Raw genomic sequence first — 11,319 nt, 5'->3', positions numbered from 1 at the left:
GGTAAGTGCGGTGATGGACAATGGAATCTAAGCCTGGGTAAAGAATAAGATGAGGTTAAAGTGGGTGATGTACTGTAAAGAAGAGTGACAAAGTATCGTTGTTAATCCAAAGGTTTGTTGGAGTTAAGTTGCTTAGAAGAAATGAGCAGAAATGTTAGGAAGTGGTCATCAAAGGATGGGATGCTAGAAATCAAGATTTGGGAGGAGAGTAGTACTATTAGTAGTAATGGTAAAGACTAAGCTATGACCAAAGGAATATGCGGCTAAAATGAAGTAGAAGATGCTTTCTTATTGAGAAGGAGGGTAAGGAACTGAGAGGCCAGGGTATTTGATGGGTTTTCTCATCTCAATGTTGAAGTGAGAATGAAAGAATGAAAACTAAAATAGGTCAGGTGAGGACGCACCACAGTTGGGGAGGGGCAGGGAAGAAACAGTACTAAATCTTCAGGAAATGAAAATGGGAACCCCAGGAACACAGTTTGTAGCCGGTGGGGAGAATGGTGTGTGCTTCAAGAGCAGGTGAAAACAAAAGCCTGGAAGCTGCAAAGGTGGGGAAGTTGGGCAGTACTCCATCCCAAGGCACTACTGAGAGAAAAAACAGTCTCCACTGGAGAGCACAGCAGGTCAGTGTCCTACAGGCAGCAAGGCTTCAGCTAAAACAGAAAAATGAAGAGATCAGCGAGGAGTCTGAACATATACCAGTTTGTGGGTGACAAACAGCACTAGGAAAGGATTTGAAGGGACTGAGAAGAGTGAAAAGCCTGAGGTGTGTTAAAACATAAACTGAGGCATATGAAAAGTTTTCAGATTTTATTTAAGCAAAAGTCTATTTTAATCGAGTAGTGCCAAACCAGAAGTAGTTAGGAGTGCTCCACAGACAGGAACTAGGAGAAAGATGTTATAAGAAAGACATGGAAGCAAAGCAAGAAAATTATTTGATTGGCTATAGCTTAAACATTTGCTTTATTTGGAAAAATCCTAGTTGGCTCTTTGTGATTGGTCATCCTTAGGTTTTCATTTCTTAACCTTGAGGCATTTCAGGCTTAGGTTTTGATTTACTTACATAGGCTGCTAAGGTAATGGAACCATTTCGGTCTAATGGCCTCCTTGTTTAATTAAATAGTTAACTTAGTTAATATACAGAGCCCTATGGGATGAGTCTTGGTGTCCAAAAAAAAAAAAATGCCCAAGAAGGCTTAGAAGTTTTGTGGAGGACGAGGAACAGACAAATGTTGAACCTAACTGATGGTCTCTTATGGTGAGCTGAGAAAATCTTTCTTGAGGTTGATCTTTCCATAAGACTGAAGCAGAGATGGGACTGTGACAAGGGGTGAAAGGGTGAATAAGAAAAAAGTCTGTAATATTCTCTACATCACAGCTATGGATAGTTTCAAGGTCTGGGTCAAGGTGATGAGGAAGCCTGGTGTTCTTTTGGAAGAGACCTGCAATGATGTAAGGGCAAAGTATCTTTATCTTCTTCATTGAGAGAAAAATTAAGAGGACTCAAGACCAAGAGTTAACACACACATGCACACACACACACACACACACACACACACACACACACAGAGAAAAACACACATCTGGTTCAGAAACTTGCTTCAGATGCCTAATTTCTTAACCTTCTCACAGCAGGCAGGGATAAACTAAAAGTTCTACCTCCCAGGCAACTAATGGCTTTTTCTTTTATTCCACACTTTCCTAGTAATTTTATTTATTCTTTGAGTTAAGAAAAGAGAGAGAAATAATAAAAAGAAAAGGTCTGCAACAATGCCCAGCCCTGCTTCAAGGGGAGACAGGACCCCTGACTGTTCTCAGAGGAGGTGCATGTGTGTCCAATTCTTCCTGAAAGCCAGCCCTGCTTTCTGTTGCCTCATGGCAGACACATGAGTGATTTATTGCTTCTAATGTCTCTTGGTTGGTAATAAAGTTTTCAGCAGCTCTTTTTAGCTGCTACAACCTCTGCCCCTGCAAACACACACAGACACACGCACGCACATGCACACACACACATACACACACACACGCACTGACTTCACTTTGTTCTTTTTTCACATAATGTCAACTCATAAAGCTTTCATCAAGTCAACCAGGTGGAAAAATGCCCTTGCTGAAAGAAGCATTCATTCAGAGTGGTGGAGGCAAGCCGCTGCGCAAGAGAGGGGTGTGGTAGACAAGGTGGAGAAGAAAGGGAAGTGTGCTGATGGGGAAAGTTTTATGCGTGGGGAAATGAGGACAAGCTTCCCAGGGGTGTGCCCTCTTGATGAAAGGTCCCCTCTCTTCGAATACCTCATCTGCCAACATCCACAGAAGCTGACAAATCTGTCATTACAAGGATGAGAGATAGAATTCATAATATACATACTCAAAGAAGTATAGCTTTGGGCCTAATACCTAAGGATGATAAGAAGGCTTAAGCAAAGTCAAGTATTTCTCCCTGTGTCATAGCCCAGAACCTTGTCAGGAGGTTGGTTTTTTACTTTATTCTTCCCATGATTCCACTCGCCCCTGGTTTCTATCCCCCACTCTCTACTTCCTGCCACGGTCATCCCAACCACCAGATCCCACCCTGCCCCTTAGAGACTTCTCAGCCCATTCACTTAATATGAACCATCACATAGCCCAGAGCCATGAGAGAAGTGAAATGCCTGCTAGAAGAATAATGTATTTGGATAAAGAAAGACCCAGAGGACTCAAGAACACAGGAAACTGTAGAGTAAGAAGACTTATGATGTCTTTTATTTCTCAAGGACTAGTATCACTGCATAAGAGTTTAAGATTTGGGGAAAGGTTGAGTATAGCCAGAGCTCATATTTCTCAGTTTTCCTCACAAGAGGTTAATTTGATGACACTCCCTAAACTCCTAGGATCTGGATAAAATCCCCATGATAAACAGGATTTTAAAAGATTCTGTGGAACTCCTGAATATTAACCTCATCCTTCCAGAGATTAGATAGAAAAGACTTGAGTTTTTAAAATGTTTTTCCTCACTCATAATACTTGATGAGAATATAAAATACCTACTGCTATGTAGCAGATTAACTATGTCTCAAGCCATGTTGCAATCTGGAGAACAAGAAGCAGCAAAGTAGAAATACGAAAATACCAATAAAGGCACAGCTGCATTAATGTACTTAGTAATGGTGTTCCTCTTCCCCTCTCCTCAATTTCAATACCAAAAATTTGGATTTGCAAATTATAATGCATTGTTATAGTCAAATAATGTTACTACTTTTATTAGTATTTTCTCTTTTCCTTTAATTTTCAGCATTTTGAATATAATGTATGGTTATTTTTGCTTATTTTGTTTTAGCACTTATCCTTAGAGTTAAGTGAGCTTCCTGATCTATAAAGTTGTGTCCTTCACCAAATTGGGAAAGTTTATGACAATTATTTCTTTAAATATTTATTTTTTCTACTCCATTCTCACTCTCTTCTTCCGGCACCTTGCTTTTGTTAGATTTTTTTATATCAGTATTGGTCCACACATCACTAAAGTTACGGGTTCCGTTTTTCTCTCTCTTCAGATTGGATATTTCCTATTGTTCTATCTTCAAATTCATGGATATTTCTATCATCTCCATTTATTTATTTTTAAATAAACTTTTTATTTTAGAATAATTTTAGATTTACAGAAGAGGTGAAATTTCACCTCTGTACTAAGATCCTCACCCGGTTTTCCTCATTTTTAACATCTTATTTACCATGGTATGTTTGTCAAGTTTAAGAAACTTACCTTATTTATTCACTAAATGCCAAGCTTTATTTGGATTTTAACAGCTTTTCTGTTAGTGTCCTCTTTCTGTGCCAGATCCAATCTAGAGTATTACACTGTATTTAGTTGTGATGTTTCCCCTGTCTCCTCTGGTCTGTGATAGTTTCTTAGTCTTTCTTTATTTTCAGTGACTTTGATAGTTTTGAGAGGTATTGGCCAATTATCTTCTAGAATTTCCCAATCTTGGTTTGTTTGATGTTTTTCTCATGTTGAGAATGGTCTGAAATGTTTTTATTCACAATACTTACACCAAATATATGTTTTTTCCCCCCACACCAACCAATTCTCTGACATTAACTTGGTGTCCTACAACTCAATTCAACTCTTACACTAACTACCCAGACTTAGCATCAGACTGCACAGGTTAAGGGCTCAATACAAGAAGACTGCCCCCACTTTTGAAGGCAGTCACAGGTAACAGGTTCCTACACTCTGTCTGAATTTGCTACAAAGTTAGAGGTTCCCATGACTCTTCTTCGGGTTCAATAATGGACTAAAATTACTCACTAAACTTAGGAAAGCACAGTCCTTACCATTACTAGTTTATTATAAAGAATATCTGAATACTTAGATGAAAAGTACCAAGGGCAGGGTCCAGAAAGGTTCTGAGCACAGGAGCTTCTGTCCCTGGAGACTGAGGTACTTTACCCTTCTGGCTGTGTTTACTGACACGGTGATGTGTTTACCAACCCAGAAGTTTTCCAAACCCAGTTTTTAACAGTTTTCATGTAAGTGTCATTACATAGGCATGCTTGATTAAATTATTGGCCGTTGGTAATTGACTTAATCTCCAGCCACTCTCCTTTCCTTACAGGTCAGGTGGTAGAGCTAAAGATTCCAACCCTCTAACCATGCCTTGGTATTTCTGGTGATCAGCCTCCCACCTGAAGCTGTTTAGGATTCCCCAGCCACTGATCGTATTATCAGCATACCAAGGACACTCCTATCACTCTGGAGAAACCAAGTGTTATAAAACTTCTGTGCCAGAAACAGGGATAAACACCATATATGTTTATTATAACTGGGCCGGTAGGTTTGGGAAACAATATAACAGGTAAAATGACCTACTTGTCACATCATACTAAGGGGTACATGATTGTCCATGTGACATCACTGGTAACACTAACCTTAATCACTTGGTTAATGTCAAGTTTGCCAGGTTCCTAACTATAAATTTATTATTTTCCCCTTTCTCTACCTTCTTTGAAAGTGAGTCACTAAGTCTAGCCTCCTCTTGGGAACTTGGGAGGATTAAGCTCCACCTCTGCTGTAAGGAAGATTTGTCTTCTGTCTCTTCTCTCCATGGTTGGTTTATTTAATCATTAATTTATACCAATAAATTAATAAATTAATTTATTAATTTATATATAGACTCATGGATATTTATTCTGTATTTCAGGTTATAATTCAATACTGCTTTATTTATTTTATTGCTCAGATTGTTCCAGCTTTAGTTATTATAAGCTTTTTTTAGTTGGCCTCAGCATCCCTTTGCAGATATCCATCCTTTTGTTTTTTGTGTACTTCCTTACTTTCTGGTACTACAGGATGCTCCCAGCTCATCCTGTATTTTCCCTACCCTTCCCTAGACCTTAGAATCAGCCATTTTCCCAAGAAGCCTGTTTTTTTTTTTTTCTTTTTTAAGAAAATGTTGCTTAGAAACCAAGATTTGGGTGTTAGGTGTGCCTATATCTAATCAGATTGATTTTTTATTTCGGATATTTATTTTTTAATTTGGAATTTCTTTCTTTCTTTTTTATAGTTTCTGTTTCTCTGCTGATATTTTCTATTCGTTCATTTATTACAAGCATGCTTTTCCTTATACCCCTGAGCAGAGCTGCTTTAAAATCTTCTTTGCTAGTTCCAAAATCTGGTCATATTGTGGTTGGTCTCTATTGGTTGCTTTTTCTTTTGAATATGTGTCATGTTTTCTTATCTTAACATGTTTAGTAATTTTGGATTGAATCCTGGATATTGTGAATAATATATTGCAAAGGTTATGGATGCTTTTGTAGTTTTCTTATTCCTCCAAGGAATCTTGATATGTGTGTGTGTTTTTTAGCAATCAGTTAACTTGACAGGACTCGAGGTTCATACACTGTTTCTTTGTAGTGGATAGCAGCTAATATCTCCATCCAGTTATTTTAAACTTAGTTGGATTCTTGGAGTCTGCCCTGCATATGTGCGGTCTAGAGATGACCCAAATATTTGGGCCATTTATACACAGAATTTGTGGTTCTTGCTCTCCAGAATTCTTTCTAAAATATACCCCTTCACTTTCTAGTTTCTGTGGTCACTCCTCTGGTTCTTCAATCAATGAAACTGCAAATTTCTACCAGAGTTTTAGCCATTCCACATAGGGCCAAACTAGCACCTACCCCGAGCCAAAGAAACTTAAAAAATAGGAAATTCGCTCAATGCCATTCCCTTCTGCCAAGGGTATATCTCCACTTTAGTTTCTATTTTGGGTCATTCATATGTGTCTTCAGGTAGTTCTTTTTGCATTCTGTCTAGATTTAACAGTTGTCGTCTGTGAAATAGTTGACCCAATAGGAGCTACTCATCACTATTAGAAGCAGAACCTTGCTAGTGCATTTTAATAATAGGGAAAATGTCTACTGACTATGCAATTGTCACATTTTAAGTTATCTAGAAAACAATTTTAAAACCTGAAAAAGAAAATTTCATACCATATGCATTTAATTTAACATGAGATTTCATCAAGAACTTATTTTCAATGCCTATAAATTTCACTGAGGACATATTGAACTTATGGCCCTGCTACTCTCCATCTGCTTTCAGGGAGGGTAGTCCACTCAGAGAAATAAGACTGAACCATAACAGACAAGCAGCATTAGACAACAGCAAAAATAAATACCGACTTAGTAATGCGATACTAAATACTCAGCAGGCAGAGGTCTTAATGGACTGAGAGAGTTCAGGAAGTCTTGAACTAAAAGTTGAGCTGATCTTGAAGGAAGCAGGTAAAATAAGTAGGCAAAAAAATGAGAGCATTTTTAAGGAGAGGAATAAACATGAAATAAAATAAAATATGGGGAGTAACACATACCTCTTTGTTTGAGGATGGGGTCTCTACCTGGAGTGAGTAGACTTTCTTAGTGTCAAGTACCTGTGAAAGAGGTGGGTTTTAGAAAGGACAAACCAGTCTGAAACTACCCAGTCCTTTCTGTTGTTTAACTTCCTTTTCTGGGCCCTCATTCTCTTAAGTCTCTACTTTTATTTCATTTCAAGAAGGTAGGAAAAAAATGGTCTCCCACCCCCACCCCCTGACCTCACACACACAAAGGACAAGTTGGAGATGAGATAAGGAGGTACTGGGACTGTAAGCTACACTATGACCAAAGATTTACACAACCGTGGTTCATAGCCAGGGGCTTACACAGTGTCTGGCCAGTAGTGGACACTGAACAAGAACAGGCATATGGACGAAGATGTAAGAGCTAGACCATACGAGCTAACTGCACGTCACTCTTTATGCTTATTTACCTCACTCCTCTTTTTTTGTTGTTGTTATTTTAAAATATTTCGGCCTATGAGTTTAGGTTTGAGCATTAATTAAAAGTGAGCAGTAGTGGTGGGAGTAGAAATTTGTGATAAATACTCAAGGAAAAGGAAAATCTCCAAAGTCACAAATGTCAAACACGAAATCTCTGGGTTTGCTTGCATTAAGGAAGCTGAAAAATTCTTCAATGGGTAATTCAAAATATTTTTTTCATTTTATATTTCCACCAACCCTGTGAATGTGGTATCATTATTTGCACATTAAAGATGAGGAGAATGAGATCCAGGGAGGTTAAATACCTCATGCAAAGACACAGAGCTAGGAGGTAACAAAGCCGGCATTTAAAACCACGTACTTCTCTTGCGGAGTTGAGTGAAAAAGGATTGAGAAGTACAAATTGGTAGTTATAAAAGAGTCATGGTGATGTAAAGCTATAACATATGTACCATAGTCAATAATATTGTAATAACTATTTATGGTGTCAGGTGAGTACTAGATTAATTGGGAGGATCGGTCATAAATTATATAAATGTCTAACCACTATACGATACACCTGAAACTAATATAAAATAATATTTAATTTCAACCATGATTAAAAAACTAAAAATAAAAATTTTTTTACAGATAAAACCAAATAGCATGGAAAAATTGAGAGAGAGTTTTTCCTATAATAAAGCTAAATGTATTCCTAAAAAGTTAAAAAATAAAAAATAAAACCACATACCTCTCAACTAGACTACCAATTAGAACTAAAGATTAGAACTAAAAATTTGGGATTACAAGCTTAGCAATGTGTCATGTCAATGACGGAGTTTACAAATGAAGGAAAATTCACCCTGGAGAAGGATGGTGAGAAGAATGAACTAATGCTAGAGCTCCACAATGGGGCACGATTTGTGGTTAAGAATGAGGCTAATAACATCAATATGTTGCTGCTGCTTCTTCTTGACACAATCCACAGTAAACAGTCAAAGCTGAACAATTAAAATTTAGACCAAATTTTCTTGAATCATCTGAATTACCTGAGCTTAACTATGGGCAGAACTAAAACTGTAAAAAGATCTCCAATTGTCATGATGAGAAAATTACTATGTTCTCTCTCTTGGAAATTTTATATTCCCTATTATTCCTTTTTTTTCTTCCCCCAGTATTCCAAATTAAAATGAGATTAAGGCTAAAACTCAGTTCAGAAAACCACTGACGACTCAGAGTTCATGTCCACTTGATTTATGTCACTGAAATAGATGACTGAGGGACTAGTTCGCTCTCATTTAATTAACTCATTCAACAAAACTTATTGAAGACTTATTATGTCTCAAGCATTTTTTATAGGCATGCAAGGCATAAGACAAAATCCTTACCCTCAAGGAGCTCATAGTACAATTACACAATCTAAAGAAAGTGACCTCACTGTCCTCGGGCTTGATTTAATAATCTATAAAACAGAACAATACTCATCTCTTTTTGAGAGGCTAAATATCCCCATAGGTGTCGAGGCAGCCTGTGCTGCATTGCAGAATGAAAAGTAACTTATGAAAAAATTATTTTTACCTTTTAGACACTGCTTCATTTAACAGTCAATAAGCTAAACCTAAACTATGTGGATGAATTAGGCAATTTTCTGCCAAATGCTCTGAATTCCTATGAAATGACTAGCAGAGTAATATGAAATCACCTCCTCTCCTTAAGGACTGGGGATGTAGAAGTACAAGAAGGGGTATTGTTTTATAGATTCACTAGGATGACATTATTTAGGATTAAGTTTGTCTACAAGTAATGGGACCCAGAAAATAGTAATTCAAATAACTCTCTCACCCATTAAAGAGAAGTTGAAGGTAGGTCAGTTCAAAACTCATGTTGTAGTTCTAGATGGAGTTGTCTAGATGGAGTCAAACTTGATATAGTCTTTGTCCACTTGGTCTGAAAGAGTTGCCATAATTCTAGCCATCACATTTATTTCCCAGTAGCAGGATGGACAAAGATAGTGGAAAAGCATATCCTCTTTTACATGACTAATTCATTTGCAGTCCATTGGTCAAAACTGAGATACATGGCCACACTTTGCTGCAAGGGAGGACAGGAAATGTAGTCTGTAGTCAGGGGACAATGTACCTAGCTCAAAGTCCAATTTCCTTTGAGAGGGAAAATTAGAACAAGTATCTGTAAGGCAACTAGCTGTCTCCACCACAGGGAGCATAAGAAAGACTACTGATAAATATTCATTGACATCTCCTTCAGACCTCCTTCCTTTCCTGAGCTACCATCTGCTACTACCTTGGACAACTCTAATTCTAGCCAGTGGTTTTCAAACTTTAACAGGCATCAGAGTCACCTGGAGGACTTATTAAAACACAGATTGTTGAGACCCAGCCCTAGCATTTCTTATTCAGTAGGTGGGGCCAGATAATTTGAAATGAGGCCAGATAATTTGCATTTTAATAAGTTTCCAGGTGATGTTGATGTGGCTGGTCTGGGAACCATACTTAAGAATTATTGCTTTAAGCAAATGTACAAAACAGGAATAAAAGGAAAAGAAGGGAAAGGAAGAGATTATGAATATTAATGATGGAGTGAGCAATAGAGAATAGAATTGGCTGATTATAATGACATCAAGCCACAAAGATGGGAACACTATAAATCAGCACCTCCAACCCACCTACTAAGCCTCAGAAGAGTTTTTCTAGTGTTCCAGGACATTTCGGCACATGACGTAAACCAGATGCTGTTGCTCAAGAGATCCCGGGTGTAACTGTGCCCTAACGTGCTCAACCTGCCTTTTTGGAATTAGCAGAGGCCATGCTTTTCTGCTCCAAATTGCTGAAATCTGATCTCTTCCTTATTTCCGACACATCATCTACACTCCCATTAGAGTTGCTGGCCTATGGCCTGCCTGGGATATTTTACTCAAGTTTCCCCTGGGAAGGTGGAATGCTGACATTGCAATATCCATAATTAGCTTCCCCTCTCCCAGAGTCTCTTGAGCTCCCACTTTCCTTGTCATCTCACCAGAGCCCGTTAATCATGACCACTTCCATTTGTGGGGTGTCCAGGGACGCCAAGTCAGAAACTTCTAGCTACTGATCAAGAAGGACAAAAGCATTCTCTGGTTAGGTAGGGCATCTTACTTTATTACTGCGGGCTTGTTTTTCTATTTATTTTTACATGTTTTTACCCTAGAACATAATTTTACTAATGGTTACATGTATATAACTTTGATGAGACAGTAATCTGGATATGCTATTTGCATGCTCTAGTTTTTTAATATATCCTTTCTCTTTCAGCCCACATGAGCACCTGAAGCACCTAGCATTGTGCCCAACATCTGGGAATCCCTAAATGTTGAACGGTTAACACTGAGCCTGAGGTCTTTTCACCCACAGTTTGACTATAGGGCTTCAAGATTCCCTGATGGCTGCCCCCCACCTGCAGGTCAGATCTCCAGGCCTTACCTCCACCTGCGACCACCACTAGTTTGTGGTGTCATTCTCTTTGCTCCTTCCCTCATCTGAAAAAATATAGTGCTCGAAACACACACATACTACTTTTGCAAGAGTGCCATGCCCTAATGCAGGCCTTTGGTAGGAACAGATGGAGGTAAAAGGGACAGAATATAAATTCCAGATTTTCTGTGCAGGAAGAATAGTAAAGGCCTGAATGCTACCAAAAGGACCCCAAAGGCAGCAGCCGTAAACTCAAGAACCGATCCTGACCCATCAGGTCAGTGAGTGGAGTGTTCATTGAGAAGTTGGTTTACGCTGCTGTTCTGTGTGTGTGTGTGTGTGTGTGTGTGTGTGTGTGTGTGTGTGTGTGCGTGTGGTGAATAGAGTATTGAATTAGATTCACCAGCCTCATTCCCTCTCTGACTAATATTGTTATGAATCATCACCTCCTTCACAATGCTGCCACATTGAAGACCCCATGGAAATAATTTACTGAGAGATTTTCGAGGGAGGTATAAAAAATCAGGAAAACATTAATACTCTAAAAAGCTTGCTTATTCCTTATTCTTCCATCTTATTTA

At 38.4% G+C, this 11,319-nt stretch overlaps 1 long non-coding RNA gene across 1 annotated transcript in view; it reads right to left on the bottom strand.

The window, feature by feature from the left end:
- The window catches only part of LOC112483328, a 7,732-nt gene extending 832 nt beyond the window's left edge, over nt 1-6,900 (bottom strand). Inside the window, exon 1 of the long non-coding RNA XR_003047591.1 lies at nt 6,846-6,900. This is a non-coding gene — a long non-coding RNA (uncharacterized LOC112483328). The remainder of the gene's footprint in view (nt 1-6,845) is intronic.
- Between the last annotated feature and the right edge of the window lie 4,419 nt (nt 6,901-11,319).

This window comes from Pteropus alecto, unplaced genomic scaffold (assembly GCF_000325575.1).
Source record: "Pteropus alecto unplaced genomic scaffold, ASM32557v1 scaffold24, whole genome shotgun sequence".
Classification (NCBI taxonomy): Eukaryota; Metazoa; Chordata; class Mammalia; order Chiroptera; family Pteropodidae; genus Pteropus; species Pteropus alecto.
Note: the sequence above shows the minus strand (reverse complement) of the source record. Positions and strands in the feature narration are given on the sequence as shown.